The sequence below is a fragment of the Rhinolophus sinicus genome, linkage group LG03, assembly GCF_036562045.2.
Source record: "Rhinolophus sinicus isolate RSC01 linkage group LG03, ASM3656204v1, whole genome shotgun sequence".
NCBI classification, from domain to species: Eukaryota; Metazoa; Chordata; class Mammalia; order Chiroptera; family Rhinolophidae; genus Rhinolophus; species Rhinolophus sinicus.
Window position 1 is genome coordinate 189,676,218 of NC_133753.1, and position 14,789 is coordinate 189,691,006.

Genomic DNA, 14,789 nt, shown 5'->3' on the forward strand with positions numbered 1-14,789 from the left:
TATGTTTCTCTCCCCTTAGAAGGTGATTGAGGGAATGATGTGTTAAAGTAGTATTTTCTTTTAAAGGTAGAGAAGAGAAGCTCTTGAAGAAGACAGGCTTTGATTGTTGAGAAATTACTTTGGCCTTCACTCCCTCCCTCCCTCCCTGCCTACCCACATCACTGCAGCAGGCAATACAAGAATCCAACAGGGCCAAAATATACCGACCAAATGGAACCACAGTGCTTCCTGAATACTCAGCCTTCGGATGACGCAAGAGAGTGGTATAAGTTAGTCATGAGCAAACAAGAGTAGCTCTCAACTAGCTTTATTTGCTTGGGTTCCAAGTATCACCACCTACACTGTACCAAGCCTATAAAGGTAATAACACAACTTGTTCCTTTACTCATTGACACAGCAATTGTTTATTAAACATCCCTGCACTAGGTCCAGCAGGAGCAAGGATGAATGAAACAGCATCCCTGGTCAACAAGAACTCACGATCTAATGGAGAGGCCAGTTCCAAAGCAATAGCCCAATGATAAGCATGTGACACCAAGGGGGCTTCTAACAGAGGGCGGGGAAGGAGGTATTAGTGAAGACTTCTGGGAAAAGGCAATGCCTGCACTGAATCTTATGCTTGCAATCTGAGAGATCAGAATATTTTTACATGCCTAGGGGAGTCTCTGTGTTTCAAGGGGATTACCTCTCAAGCCAACTTGCTCCACAAACACCCTCAACTCCAGATGGAAAATGGGCTCCAGAGCCATGATTTTTATAGATACACATATATAAAATTAAATTTTGTCCATTTGCTTTTACTTCTTCTCATATGCATAAAACTGTAAATCCTGTTCACAAAATAGGTATTTCTCAACTTTCAAAACTTTGGTTCAGAAAACATCCATTTCCTGCTCAGTTAAATAAGGTTCTGGCAGATGCTGATTCTCACCCTCCTGCCAAAGCCATTCTACACGTGGGCTGTGCTGTTTGGACAGACTTTAAATAGGAGTGCTGACTCCCAACGGGTGTGTCCTGATGTGATAATTGCTTTTGGGACAGGTTATTGTGCTCAGCATCCACTCCAGGATTCGGCTTAAAATACATTTTGCATATCGTGCAAATCACTTGGAAAAAAAATCCCTGATGACCTGCCTATAAAATTCCTAGCACAGGCTAAGTCATATCTTCAAGTATTTCATTTTTCCATTGCACCCAATTTCCCAAGAGTGTTCTTTGCTTTCTTTTTTTTTTTAAATAGAGGCTTTAATTAAAGGCAAATTTTATTATTCTCATTTTAAGGGTGGAGAAACTGAGATGTTAGCATAAAATGAATCATCCACAGTTGCAGGCAGGGTTAGATGCAACATCAATTGGTAAATGCTGGTTTGACTGTCTACATTATATGTTACTACTTCTTACTTTCCCTTTCCATAAGAATCGTATTTTTTCCATGTTTGTAACACAATGCAACAAATCTGTAGAAGTGAAAATAAGAACTATTGAGATGGATGTCAGGATAGTCCTGTTATCCTGCTTTAATTATGCCGTGCATTATACACAAAAAACCATACCTTTAATTTGTTTATCTTTTTGATTACAAATTTATGCCATCCCTCAATAGAGCAGATTTAGGCTTGTAAACTAAGCCTATTTCTGGTCTCCCTAAAGTAGATTCTGGGACTATTTTGATACTATTAGGCTGCTTTCATACAAGTATATTGCTGTATTAACTTACTTTTAACTTATTGTCCACATTAGCGAATATTCACCAAGAAACAGTCTGTCAATTTGAATGACAATCAAATGGGATATCCTTTAACTGTTCAGTATAGAGGATGTTTTTTCTTGGTAAGTATTAACTTCTAAAGACAATTAATTAAAAACAAATTAATAGGCCAAACCCTTTATAGGATCAAATGCAATCCTTGATAATTCTGGTCCTTGCCATGGCCCAGGAATAGATGCTTTCCCAAAGACAGGGAAACACTCTCCCCAGGTGACGGAATGGTGGCCACCACCCAGCAGCTGTTTCTTTGGCTGACCTTGTGAGTGCATGTGTCTGAGCCATACAGAGCTGCAGCTTCCCATCCTCTGGAGAGTGCTAGATTCTGGCAGTGGAGAAACTAACAAACCCCCATTCCAGCTTTCATTCACTCCATGGTTATTTATTAGGCACCTCCTAAGTGCCAGGCTCTGTGTGACACCCTAGGAATGGAGAAGTGAACGCAATAGACACAGCCTCGTGGAGCTTACAGTCTAGTGTGAGGACTAATCCACAAATGTGGAAACGTACTGAATTCTTTGAGACCATAGAATAAAGGAATCCAAATTAGACTGGGAAATTAGGCATCTATGTTGAGAAAACATCTAATCAAATAACTGGTTCTCAAACTTCGCTACACACTGAAACCACCTGGGGAGCTTTAAAAATATACTTTTTCTTGGTTCTCTTCTCCAGAGGTTCCAATTGAACTCATATTGGGTGGGTGGGTGGGTGGGGGTAGGAGGGATCTGAGCATTAGGATTTTTTAAAGGCAATTCTAATGGCAAAGTTTGGGAACACAAGTGTAAAGATAAGTAAGAGTGAGTCCAATGAAGATCGTCCTAGAAGAGGGAACAGCATGTACAGAGAGCCTCAGTGCCTTTTGGAAACAAAGCATCTGGAGTGTAAGACGGGAGCTGTAAGAGGAGCCAGAGAGGAGGCTGAAGATGAGTATGGACAAGTAGGCAGGGGCTAGATCACGTGGCCTAGATTGCATGTGGCCTAGATCACATGTGGCCTAGATCACATGTGGCCTAGATCGCATGTGGCCTAGATCGCATGTGGCCTAGATCGCATGTGGCCTAGATCGCATGTGGCCTAGATCACATGTGGCCTAGATCGCATGTGGCCTAGATCGCATGTGGCCTAGATCACATGTGGCCTAGATCACATGTGGCCTAGATCACATGTGGCCTAGATCGCATGTGGCCTAGATCACATGTGGCCTAGATCACATGTGGCCTAGATCGCACGTGGCCGAGATCGCACGTGGCCGAGATCGCACGTGGCCCAGATCGCACGTGGCCTAGATCGCACGAGGCCGAGATCGCATGTGGCCTAGATCACATGTGGCCTAGATCGCATGTGGCCTAGATCACATGTGGCCCTGGTAAAGTCAAGGTACACATTTCACACTGTTCAGTAAGAGCAATGAGAAGCCCCTGTCTGACTTTAGACAAGGAAGTGACATCATCAGACTTGCTCTTATAAAGGGCGTGGCTGACTACTGTGCAGAGAATGTGTTGGAGATGACATGACGTCGCTACATTAATCTAAAGCTCTATTTTGAAGAAGCTCAGAGCTCTAGAAAGGGCGAGATGCTGGAAGAGGAGCAGCGTCATGGCCATGCGCAGCAAAGCAGAAAGGAGTCAGACTCCCCAGCTGATCCTGGATGGTGGCAAGAGTCTCATTTTCAGATAAGCCACGCTGAGGCCAACTCTCTCCTGTCACACTGAACTCCTGTCTTCCATCCTTCAGATCTGAATCCTGCCTTGGCCCACCCATACCCTCAGCCCCTCCAGCAGCAAATCCAGACCGTGCTGCATGGAGAGACGGAAGCACAAACAGAGAAGAAAGAGCTCCCAGTGGGGAGTTTTCTCTGCCTACCCATGCTTGGTCACCTGCGGACCCCTGAGAAGTGAAAATGAAAGGCCCTTCTGTAAGTGTGTGCCCTTGAGAGGGGAGAGAAGCCATTCCCAAATCTCTACCACCCACAGCCACTGTCCAGGCTGTGGGAGCCACCTGACCACACTGCGAACCTTCTCTGGACTCTGTGCTAAGTGAGCAAACTTGCCACTGGCAGTAGCTCTGGGTGGCGTGAGTGAGACACCCCTTCCTCCCACGGCAAGTGACGACGTACGAATGGACTCACACTGCGTTGCTACTGAGCCCTGAGTCAAAGCCTACCTGTCCCATTATTTTCCATCCACAAAATGAGTTTTGATACCTTGAGAGGAGGGTAGAGGACTCCAATCATTGCATGATTTTGGCACCCAAAGAAATTAACATAGAAAACTAAAACAATATTTTTTAAATTAAAATAGAAGTCCACTACTAGCCCTCCAATGTCCCCTCCGAGCCAGGCTCTGTGCACACGTATCTCACCCAGCACTGCCGACTCCTCGACAAGTAAGGTATTATTACCTCCATTTTATAGAAGAGGAAACTGAGGTTCTGAGTGGATACTATAATTTGCCCAAGGACAAAGGAGGAATGAGTGGCTGGGTTGCAACTTGAACCAAGTCCTCATGTGACCTGGAACGCCCACTCTCAGTCAGTATGCCCACTGTTTCCCAAAACTGCTGGCACACTGTCAGCTTGGGAAACTCCCGGGCCCCACCTACATATCATATCCAAGCAGAGGTGTGCCTGATGGCCCCAACATGAAAAGGCCTGAAAAGTCCATGTCAGTGAGACAAGGAAGGTTTCTGTCCTTTAAAAACCAGATGTGTCACCTAGGCCAGTTACCCAAGCTCTCCATGCCTCACTATAAAATAGGGCTAATAAGAACAATACCTATCTCATAGAGTCTTGTGAGGATTAAACAAAATGAAATGATTGTAAAAAGCATGTAGTACAAAGTCTATCATATAGTTCGTGCTCAATAACATTAGTAATTACTATTATTGCTATTGTTACAATCGGTTTGCACACTTCTTTTTACCCCAGTTGTGCAGTGCCTTTAACTTGCAAAGTGGATGTGGTAACAAATTTAGATAAAATTGTGCTTTCTCCTTGGGAAGCAGAGGTGGGAAAGGTTTTTTGGCCTTCTCTGTCCAAGCCAGCAGAGGACTCTCCCATGAGTTGCATGCTTTACTCTTCCAAATGGAAAAGTTCTCTCTTCACAACGATTATCAGCAGATTTCACACATAGATTCAATGAGCTGTGCTTCGGTGTTGGATGAAGGTGGGGTACTGGGTAATAAAGAAAAACAGCTTTGCCGGTTGCCACTAGAGGGAGCTAATATATTACAACCCACCCACAATGGTATTCATTTAATTTCACAATTGAAAATGTGCTTGAGGACTGGCAGGCGCCAGGGTATTATTTTCTAAATGTTGCCTATTATTCTACTTCTGGCACAAGGGCATACAGTGCTGCTCGCATTAGGCCATGCCCTGCCCTGAGAAAAATACAGGGATTGTATTCCAATTGCTTTACTTTAGCCAGAAGACAACTTAAATAGTTGTCTTTTGATGTTATAATTACAGTCCTGCAGTCAACACAAGAAATTTACATTTTTTGCTAAATGTAAAGGGTAATGAATTATTGCTATAAAAGACTGACTTGATACAAGCAGAAATTAGTGAAAGAATCTTAGACAAGAGTTTTACAGTTAGTTGTTTCCTTGATTAAGGAAAAGCCCATGACCTCCTGGAATTCAAATGTCCTCGCAGACTCATTTAACAGTCATTATGGTCAATTTTCCCCACCTAATTTTAAAAGTAAATTTCTGTCTTTTCTCAAGTTTTCCATATCCACACTACCCAGCGTCACCCACAGATGGAAGCCCTAAACACAATTTCAGGCTAGTTTCCATGAAAGGGTCATTCAAGGATTCCTGCCACTTGCCACATCGCCTCGGTGATGAAATGCTGTTATGCTGCTCCTTGGGAAGCACAGGTGGGAAGCTCTTTGGCCTGCTCTGTCCCAGTCCACAGAGGACTTCCCTGAGTCACATGCTTGACTCTTCCAAGTGGAAAAGTTCTCTCTTCACAACCATTATCAGCAGATTTCACACAAGGTGTTCAGATAGATCTCACTCAACCTTCTTCCAAGTGATGAAGCAAGGAGCTGTTTGCCAAAGGGAAAATATCATGTCATTTTCTGCTCTCACAGCCAAAAGTAATTTCAAAGGGAGCCTGTTTTTAATTTCTTGTTTTGGTTTCCATTTGGACATGCTGAAGAGCCCTTGAAAGCTGTATCATTGGGGATTCTGGATTCAAAGGAGAAAGGCTTGCCTGTGCAACCCTGGCGTGATTCAGACCCCTTCAATGGCTTGAATGCCTCTCATATTTCATCTTCCAGCTCAGAGCCCATTTTACGTACATTTTCTAACATTGGTCTCCACGCCAACGCTGTCAGAAGACAGGCAGGCAACTGCTGTCACTCCCTGTCAGTGCATAGGATCTGATTTGTCCAGGACTAAAAGTTAGCCCATGGGACACTGGGGACTCAACCCCAAGTCTTCGCACAACAGGGCTTTGGTTTTCACTACTACATATCACACACTGCTTCTTAATCATGTCTGCTCCTTTGATATTCATTATCAACTGCCATCAGCTCTGCACGGATATATGTAGTCTCTGTCCAACTAAATTTTAAGTTCAAAGACAATGACTGTGTCTAGTAAACCTACTGTTCCACAAAACCTTAAATGCACAATAAATCACTATTGGGTAGGTCTTTTTTGTGTGAAGAATGAGCGTAATAAAGACATTTTATTTATATACCCTTAAATCTAAATAAAACCAGATGCTTAGGTTCTCATCTTGTAAAATGGAAAAAAAATCAGGACTGAAAAATGGACCATTTTCTCAAATTCATTTTAAAAGGAAAAAGTATGTCAATTCAGGGCACACTCATTTCCTATTCTATACCCATTGTGGGTTTAGATTATAATTTTGATGACAGCAAAGAGACTGGGGTGTTTTCCTTTGCTAAATGACATGATTTGGGTACAAGTAAAATTGTGTTTCTGTGGGTTCGCCTCCATATTTACTCTCTGCCTGACTCCCATTTTCCAGTGTTTCATAGTCTAGAGAGGAAGTGTGGTCAGGTGGTCAGGAAAACAGTTTAGGAGACTAGAGTCGTCGTGGTTTCTATTCCTGTCTTGCTCCCTGACTCATCATACGATCGTTAAGAGAGTCATTTAAGCAGTATGAGCCTCAGTTTATCCACTTTTTCCCTATCTAGCGATGTTGCTCAGAAATAATCAGATCATCAGACAATGTGAAATAAGAAATGAGTTTGGCTCTAAAACGAAATAATACAATCTGAATACAAGGCTTTATCAAATGGATAATAATGGCTATGGAAGAAAAACAAGATCCTCTAATTAATTTACCAACTGAAAGGAGTCATCAAAGACTCTTCTAGTAAGTGTTGGTTCAGCTGGTTATGGGTATCTGAAAAACAATTTATGATGGAATGAAAATCAACAACCAAGAATCCAGTAAAGAGGAATGTCAGATATTTGGGGGTCTTGCCCCTGGCCTTCACAAGGAAAATGTAACTGAGAAGAAGAATTCAAATTTTATTTGGGGATGACACTCCTAGGCCTTCTTGGGAGTTCCTATCTGGTCAGGGTACAAATTCAAGATCTACTTGAGATCCTGGTTTCTCTCCACCTTTTGTTCTCTCCCTGTTATCCTTCTTCCAGCAGGAAAGCTACAGTGGATGTCATCCCTTGTTGAGTTAAAAGGGGAAGACTATGCAAGACAAAAATTAAGCCCCCAATTACTCACACATGGAGAATCATTTTTATTCCATCACATAGTCTACTGGCTGGTTGATTGACTGGCATTCTCAGCCACCAACAGTCATCCACAAGAACAGAATTGTGCCACCTCCAGAACTGCGCTGTTGGCTCAATGACTGGTGTCATTGTGTTAGGGGTTGCTGTCACCTTTGTAAGATACAACCTGATGAATCAATAGCTCACAATATTTCTGACACTGAAATTCATTATAACAATAGCATTATAAGAATAACAATTACTTACTAAGTATACACTAACTGCCAGGCACAATCTTCAGCATATTCTCTACCTGACCCTCTTTAACTCTCCCCTAAATCCAATCAGGTGTGATGTGATGTTCTCATTTTACAAACTAGGAAACTTAGAAATAAAGGCAGTTGCCTGAAGCCATGGAGTGAGGAATGAAACCCAAAGCTGCCAGACTCCAAGGTCATGGTCTTGACCAGTGGGATGTGCTGCCTTCTTCCAACTGGAATAGGTCAAAGAGGTGCCCCCTCTAGGAGGTGTTAGGGGAGAAGCAAAGGACTTGACACTCAATTCACCTTATTTTCCAAGAAGTAGAGAAGCAGAGAGGACTGTTTCTATGGCCTGTGGGGATTTGCTGGGGTTCGTTTTCTGCTAGCGGCCACCAGTTGGCCCACCTGGTCTCTATGCTTGAAGAGCAGGTGAAAAGGTAGAGCCAACTCCTGTCTGCATGCTTGCTTGTTACATGCAATAGAGTGTTCAGGGTATGGGGGTGGAGGGATGAAGAAAATAGCAAGTCAGGACTTCAAATATTCTCAGGATACAACTTGGTGAAAAAGAAGACACTCAGAAACAGTTAACCTGTATAACAGGTATCGCCCATCCTCCCACAGACAGTGAATGGGGACATGCTGAGGATTAGCTATTGTCATACTTCCTGCAGGATAGAATCAGGACATTCAAACTAAGGGGTCAAAGACCCAAGAAGAAAAAAAACCCATCGGGGTAGATAACACACAGTCCAGCCATAGGTGGACTTGACTTAACCAACAGCATGTGACTGGGAAAATCCCCAAGAACTAGAAGTGCTGGTCCGGAAATTAAAGGATCAGGGGGCACAGATGTTGTTTTTATCTTTATTTCAAATTTAGGATTCAGAATTTGAAAGAAGATACACAACATGAGAAGAAAACTTTGATAGGGATTCATACAATTTAGAGTCCAAACTAGCACATTTTGAAAACAAAAAGGGGAGGTATTAGTTACCCCGGGAACAACAGACAGACGAGGACCGTCTCAGATAAACTGGGACATCTGATCACTGTAACCTTTGGGGAAACCTGTCAATACAAGAGCAATTTTAGCGGAGAAATCTGGGGAATTGTAAAATATATATACACACATGTACCTACATACGTATGTGTATACAACACAGAGAAGGGGAGCAAAGGAGGCATTGTAATGGGAGTGTGCTAAGAAATTGGTTAATCTTGACACTGATCATAAAATTGGCACATTCATAAATTATGGGAGAAAGGAGAGAGTTCAGGTACCTGGAAATATTGGCAATTTCCATACAGAATCATGTCCTGTGATGTCTGGATCTAACTTGCCTTGCTTACAATTTCACTTCTCAGAAAATAAAGGAAATGACAAAGGAAGTGCTACTTTGGATGTGATTCTCCTTGATAAAGAGGAACTTCTGGGAGATCTGAGATTCAATGCATGCTCTGATCTGTGTCCTGCTACAATCCCAACAGTTTCCAAGGCAAGAGAGGTAGGGCCCCAAAACTGAGACGGTTCATGAGGGAAGAGAAGTCCATGAAAATGAAAAGCACACAAGATAGTCACAGGCAACCTCTGCACCGTAAAGGGACCTGTAAAAATGGAGCCAGAGATACCAAAGCCAAGACACATGAGACTGCGAAAAAGTCTAAGCCAGGAAGGAGACTTTCTTTGCAGCAAGATGGAAGAATTCTCAGACATGTCTGCCCTTAGAGAACCCGTTACATTGAATGAGCACTGTAAGTAGAAGACTTGAGGGTTGATCTACGTGTTCTTCAAGCCATGGCAAGTAATTCATTCATTTCCACTGAAGAATTCCCACTCTGAAGTTAGTTTCCCCACCCTCCCTCTTTTCCTCCCTCCCTCCTTCACTCTCTCTCAGCAAACACCCCCAAGGAGAATTTAATTTGCAGTCAATTCATAAAGATAAATAAGAGACGTAAGGCAGCTGACAATAGCAATGGGACTTGAAATAAACAGGAATGTTTTGATGTATGAAGTTCTCCCCATAAAAGCAAAGAAAGGAAATAATGTATAAGAGACTCATTGCACATGGAATATCTAAATAGAAAACTTCCAGGAATTGGGTTCTCGCTGATTTAGAAAACATCACATATTACCACGTTCTCAGGTGGTTGGATTCTTGTGTCTTCCGACTGGCTACTGTGTGTGGCACACAGTAGCACTCAGTAGATATCTGCTCAATAAATGAAGGTAGGGATGACACTCTAGGATTAATATCCATCAATGTAGTACATCAGCATCTCTAGTATAGTTCTCAAAGGATTCAACACTTCCTTAGTAACCTGAGGAAGCTGAGAATAAGAATATATAGCTCTCATCAAGTAAACAATATTTTTAAAGACTCAACTTACCTACCAATAAAATACTAAGTGTATCATGTGACTATAAAGTAGCAAGGCAAAATATAAAATGGGCAAAGCATGCAGAATTTCTGAGAACAAATTAGCGATCGCACTTGGAACAAAACCCAGGTCCTGTCAATGGCCCCACAGGATGGGGTCTGGGTCTCCCTCATCTCTGTCTGCATCTTCCTCCTCCTCACACTTTCTGCTCCAGCCACACTGAAGAAAACTTCACCCTTGTTACCCCGTCCTCTACCTGGAACGCTCTCCCCCAGTCGTCTGCATGACCACTTCCCTTTTATTTCAGCTCTTTGCTCACATGTACCTTCTCAGTGATAACTTGCCTGGATACCTCATTCATATTGGCAATGCCATCCCAACACTGCGCATTCCATCTTGGCGTGAGATCCTCCAAAGCAGAGCCTGAACAAAGACTTACATGCAGGGCACTATTATTTGATAATGTGATCGTAGGGAGCAGAAGGGCAGGACCCGGCAAGTGAAAGAGGCAAGGAGGGTAAGGCCGGCAAGGATGTGCAATATAGCCAGCCATCTCCAGGCAACAACTAATCCTTCCAAGCACCTTCTGGGGAACATGAGGAAATGTGTATCAGAACCGTCCCTCTGGGGAACAAAGACAAGAGGCATTTATGGACCCATTCCTGCCTCTCTGGGCACTAACTGCCTGCACTTTGGGGTTGTGCTTGTCTGAGTGAGGACATGGTTCCCACGGAAGGTCCCAGGCTCAGCATGAGAGAAGCCCCAGAGCTGTGTGCAGAGCTGACCACAGTCGGCCAGGACTGGTCCAGGGGGCAGCAGCTGGAGTCAAAGCGAGGACAGTGAAGTTGTGAAGCAGTGCAAAAAGGAGCCCCCTCTCCCTTCTCCACTCTATTTCTCCATGGCTCTTGCCGGCATCTAACGTCCTGTTTTATGTCTGTATCTCCTCAGTGCCTATCTCTCTCCACTACCGTGTCAGCTCTACAAGGGCGGGATGAATGCTGGTTAATTCACTGCAGTAGCCCCACTACGCGCAAAGCTGTCTGACAAAGTGAGTGCTCAGTATATGATCAATGAATGAGTGAGTGAATGAATGGATGCAAATATTCATTTTGAAATACTTTGAAAGATTGTATCTTTCAAAACAGAAACCCACAGGTGACGTTTATGATTGCACATTATCATATTATTATCACATTATCCTCAAAATGTATCCAGAAATAAGTCTGCACTTTCTCCATGCCATAACCAAGCACTGCCCATAATTAAACACAAAGAGACAATAGACAAAAGCAACCAAAATCCTTCAAAAGAAAATAGAAACATTTTTAGCATTTTCATTTCTTTAATTTTCTAGCCAACTTCCCCCAACCATATGCCATTTAGAAATGGCCAAAGTCAGCCACAAAACCTAGTTCCCTTTGCCCAATACTTTCCATTGCTTCCAGCGAATACAGCTTTCAGCCATAATTGGCTTAACTTACACTATATATATTTATATATGGTATGTCTAATATATATATTTTTTACTTTTACATAAGAATATAGTCAGACAAATGCAAAATTTATGTCTTATTTCCTTACTCTGCAAATTAAGCTCTTGCTTTCCTTTCTTATTCCCACACTAGGTCATATTTCTAAGCTCCTTCCTCCATGAACAACACATTTGAAAGGTGACCCAAAATATATTCCATTAAATAATTCCGTAGATATTCACCTAATTCAGGCACTGACCTCTTTGGGTCAATGCAAATAAAGATTCTGGTGTTTCCAAGAAAATCCAAACTTGCCAGAGACAACTCATTCTAATTAACAAAAGAGTTCTTTATTAAGAAGCATGACGCATTGGTGTTTTACATAACTGTTTGTAGACTGGTGACTATTTGCGAGACTTCCGGCTGGTTGCACGGGCCTGTGTGGTCGTTTCATCAGCCACACAGTAACACAGTGCCATCCGTCATGGGACTGCGATTTGTAGACTCCACCAACCGTTATGGTAGGCTTTCACCATATTTGTCCTACGGTAAGATACAGTCCCTCCTCATTATTCGTAGATTCCATATTTGTGAATTCACCTGCTCGATAACATGTATTGGTAACCCCCAAATCAGTAAAACTGGGGGCACTTTCACATGCAGAGCAGATGTGTGTCACCTGAGGCTCCCGTGCCAGCACAAGGTGACGTGCTGCCTTCTTTCAGCTCTCACACTGCAGACAAGTGTCCTTTCCAAGGTCTATTTAGTGCCACATGTTTTGCATTTTTGTGCTTTTTGTGGTGAGTTTGTCCTTTAAAATGGCCCCTAAGCATAGTGCTGAAGTGGATTCTACTGTCCCTAATGTGCCTCACAGGGAAAACACAAGTGTCAGACAAGCTTCACTCAGGCATGAACTAAGTGCTCTCGGCCTTGATTCCACAGTTGGTTAATGAACGATATATATTAAAGAAGCTCTTTCAATGCAAACACGTGAAATCAGGTTCTCTATTGATCTGTTGGCTAACGGCTCACAGGTACATAACCCTGGATTTTCTCCAGGAGCCATGGTTCAGTAGTCACTGATTTGGTGCTCGCAGAGACTTTATAGAATGCAACCACCACAAACAATGAGAATCAAATGTACAAGGTACTGTATCATCACAAAACAGGATTCCCTGCTAGAGCATATCTGTCAGTCCTCTGTCACGTCCCACACCCTCACCTCTGCCTGTGCAAGGCTGGCCACCCTGAGGTCTTCTGACTTCAGGACATGCGGGCAAGCAGGAACAAGCAACTTCAGGCTCTGGAACTGCTCCCAACCAATGGCTTCTGGGGCCGTATGTCAGTCGACGCCCAGCCTCCTGGAGCCTTAGAGGGGTAACTCCGAGGCCGGCTCTCCACTGCTTCCCAGAGTTCCCCAGAGGGATTGGGCTCCAGTTGCCTACAGGTAACTGATTTGATAACACAATCTTTAGTGGCTTCATTCCCTTCCTGTCTCACACACCTGGGACCATCTCCCAGGTAAACTACTGGTCTCAAATCCTTGTCTCAAGGTGTGCCATGGGGGAGCCCAAAGACACATGCAGATTTCAAGCATCTCTGCTGAGGTGACGCAATAGCAGAGTCACCACCAGTATGACGATACCCCCTACACGTAAGGTATTGCATGGCCTAGGGACCCACACACAGCCCACAACACAAGGCAGCCACAGTCACAGTGCTGCAGAGCCCTGCGCTAGTGACCATTCTTCAGGCTAATCCCTTCGCAGCCCCTTATTGCTGCTGGAAAATCTATGACAAGAGCTCCCGGCCTGTGAGATGTGCTCAAAATTAGTTGTTCGGAATGTACAGTAGACTCTTCACATCATCTTGTGAGTAACGTAAAACCACTGTGAGGTTTGGAGCAAAGAAATAGTGATGCAAATTGTGTTTCAGAGAAATTAATCTGAAGAAATGGGAAGGGAGATTAAACTCTTGTTTTCCAGTTAACTGAGAGAATACAGCATTTATTTAGATATTTTAATGTAAATACAGTCAAAAGCAAGAGATCAAATTTTAGTAGAGGAGGAGGAGGAGGAGGAGGGGAGAGAGAGAGAGAGAGAGAGAGAGAGACCAAGTCCTATAATGAGCCCAGCAAAGATATCCACCCCCACCAACGACATGTCACCCTTAGACCCAAGCCATGTAAATAAACCTACAGAACAAATGTCCAGTCACAGCAGCGTTAGTGGGAGCAGCGGGTTTAGGCTCACGGGGCTGTCGATGGCACACAAGCAGCAGACAGCTTCCTGTGCAAGGGGCGAAGCCGCGAGCAGGAAGCAGGCTCTATCCTTATTCCTTTCTAAGATATTTATACACTCCACTGTGGCCAGCAAACATAACTGGTGTAACTTGGATGAAATTTTAATTATACAGGATTTTAATGATTTAAAATCATTGCTTTGGCTGGAGAGGGTAAGCCAATAAGGAGGCAGCAAAGTTCACCCGAGTACAGCTGCCTGTTTCCCCTCAGCCCCGTAGGAGAAGCTTTCCGGAGGAAGGTCTCCAGGTTCACGCGTAAGGTAGGAGAGAGCCACATAATTCTAGCTACTGGTTATGGGCACTGGCTTTGTCAGAACTCAGTCTCGCCACAACATGTCAACAAGTTTACAGATCTGGAGTTGATAGTCTTGCTATAAAAAAAAAATATGGGGATAATTGTCATGTCCGTCTTCCCCATTCTCTACCCACAATTTTCTTCTCGACTGTTCTCCTTTCTCTCCCTTTTGGCCTTATTCTTCTGGACTAGCCTGTCCACACTCCTCTCCCTTGTCAAGAGCTGTACCAGAAGGAGACCATTGTGTTCTGCACAGAACTTCTCGTCCTTCTCTTGGAAACAGTGAGAACAAGTTTGGCTGGACGGGCCTCATCGTGGAGCTATCGCTGGGGCCTGGAGGAGACCTGCCCCCAACATACTGCTGACACGTGCCTGGCCTGGGCTAGGAGGACGTCAGCGCTTACTCCACTGATACTTACCAAGAAGTTTTTGTATTATAACAAAACCCTACTCAGCAGACCAACAAATGTCATCAGACGGATCTGGGGGGCTTTGCAAGATGGCTGAGTTAGCCGCACAGTAATAAAGCATGTGTTTTCATTCACGCAACCATTTACTGAGAATTAACTACTGTTCTAGATGGTTTGATGGCTACAACAA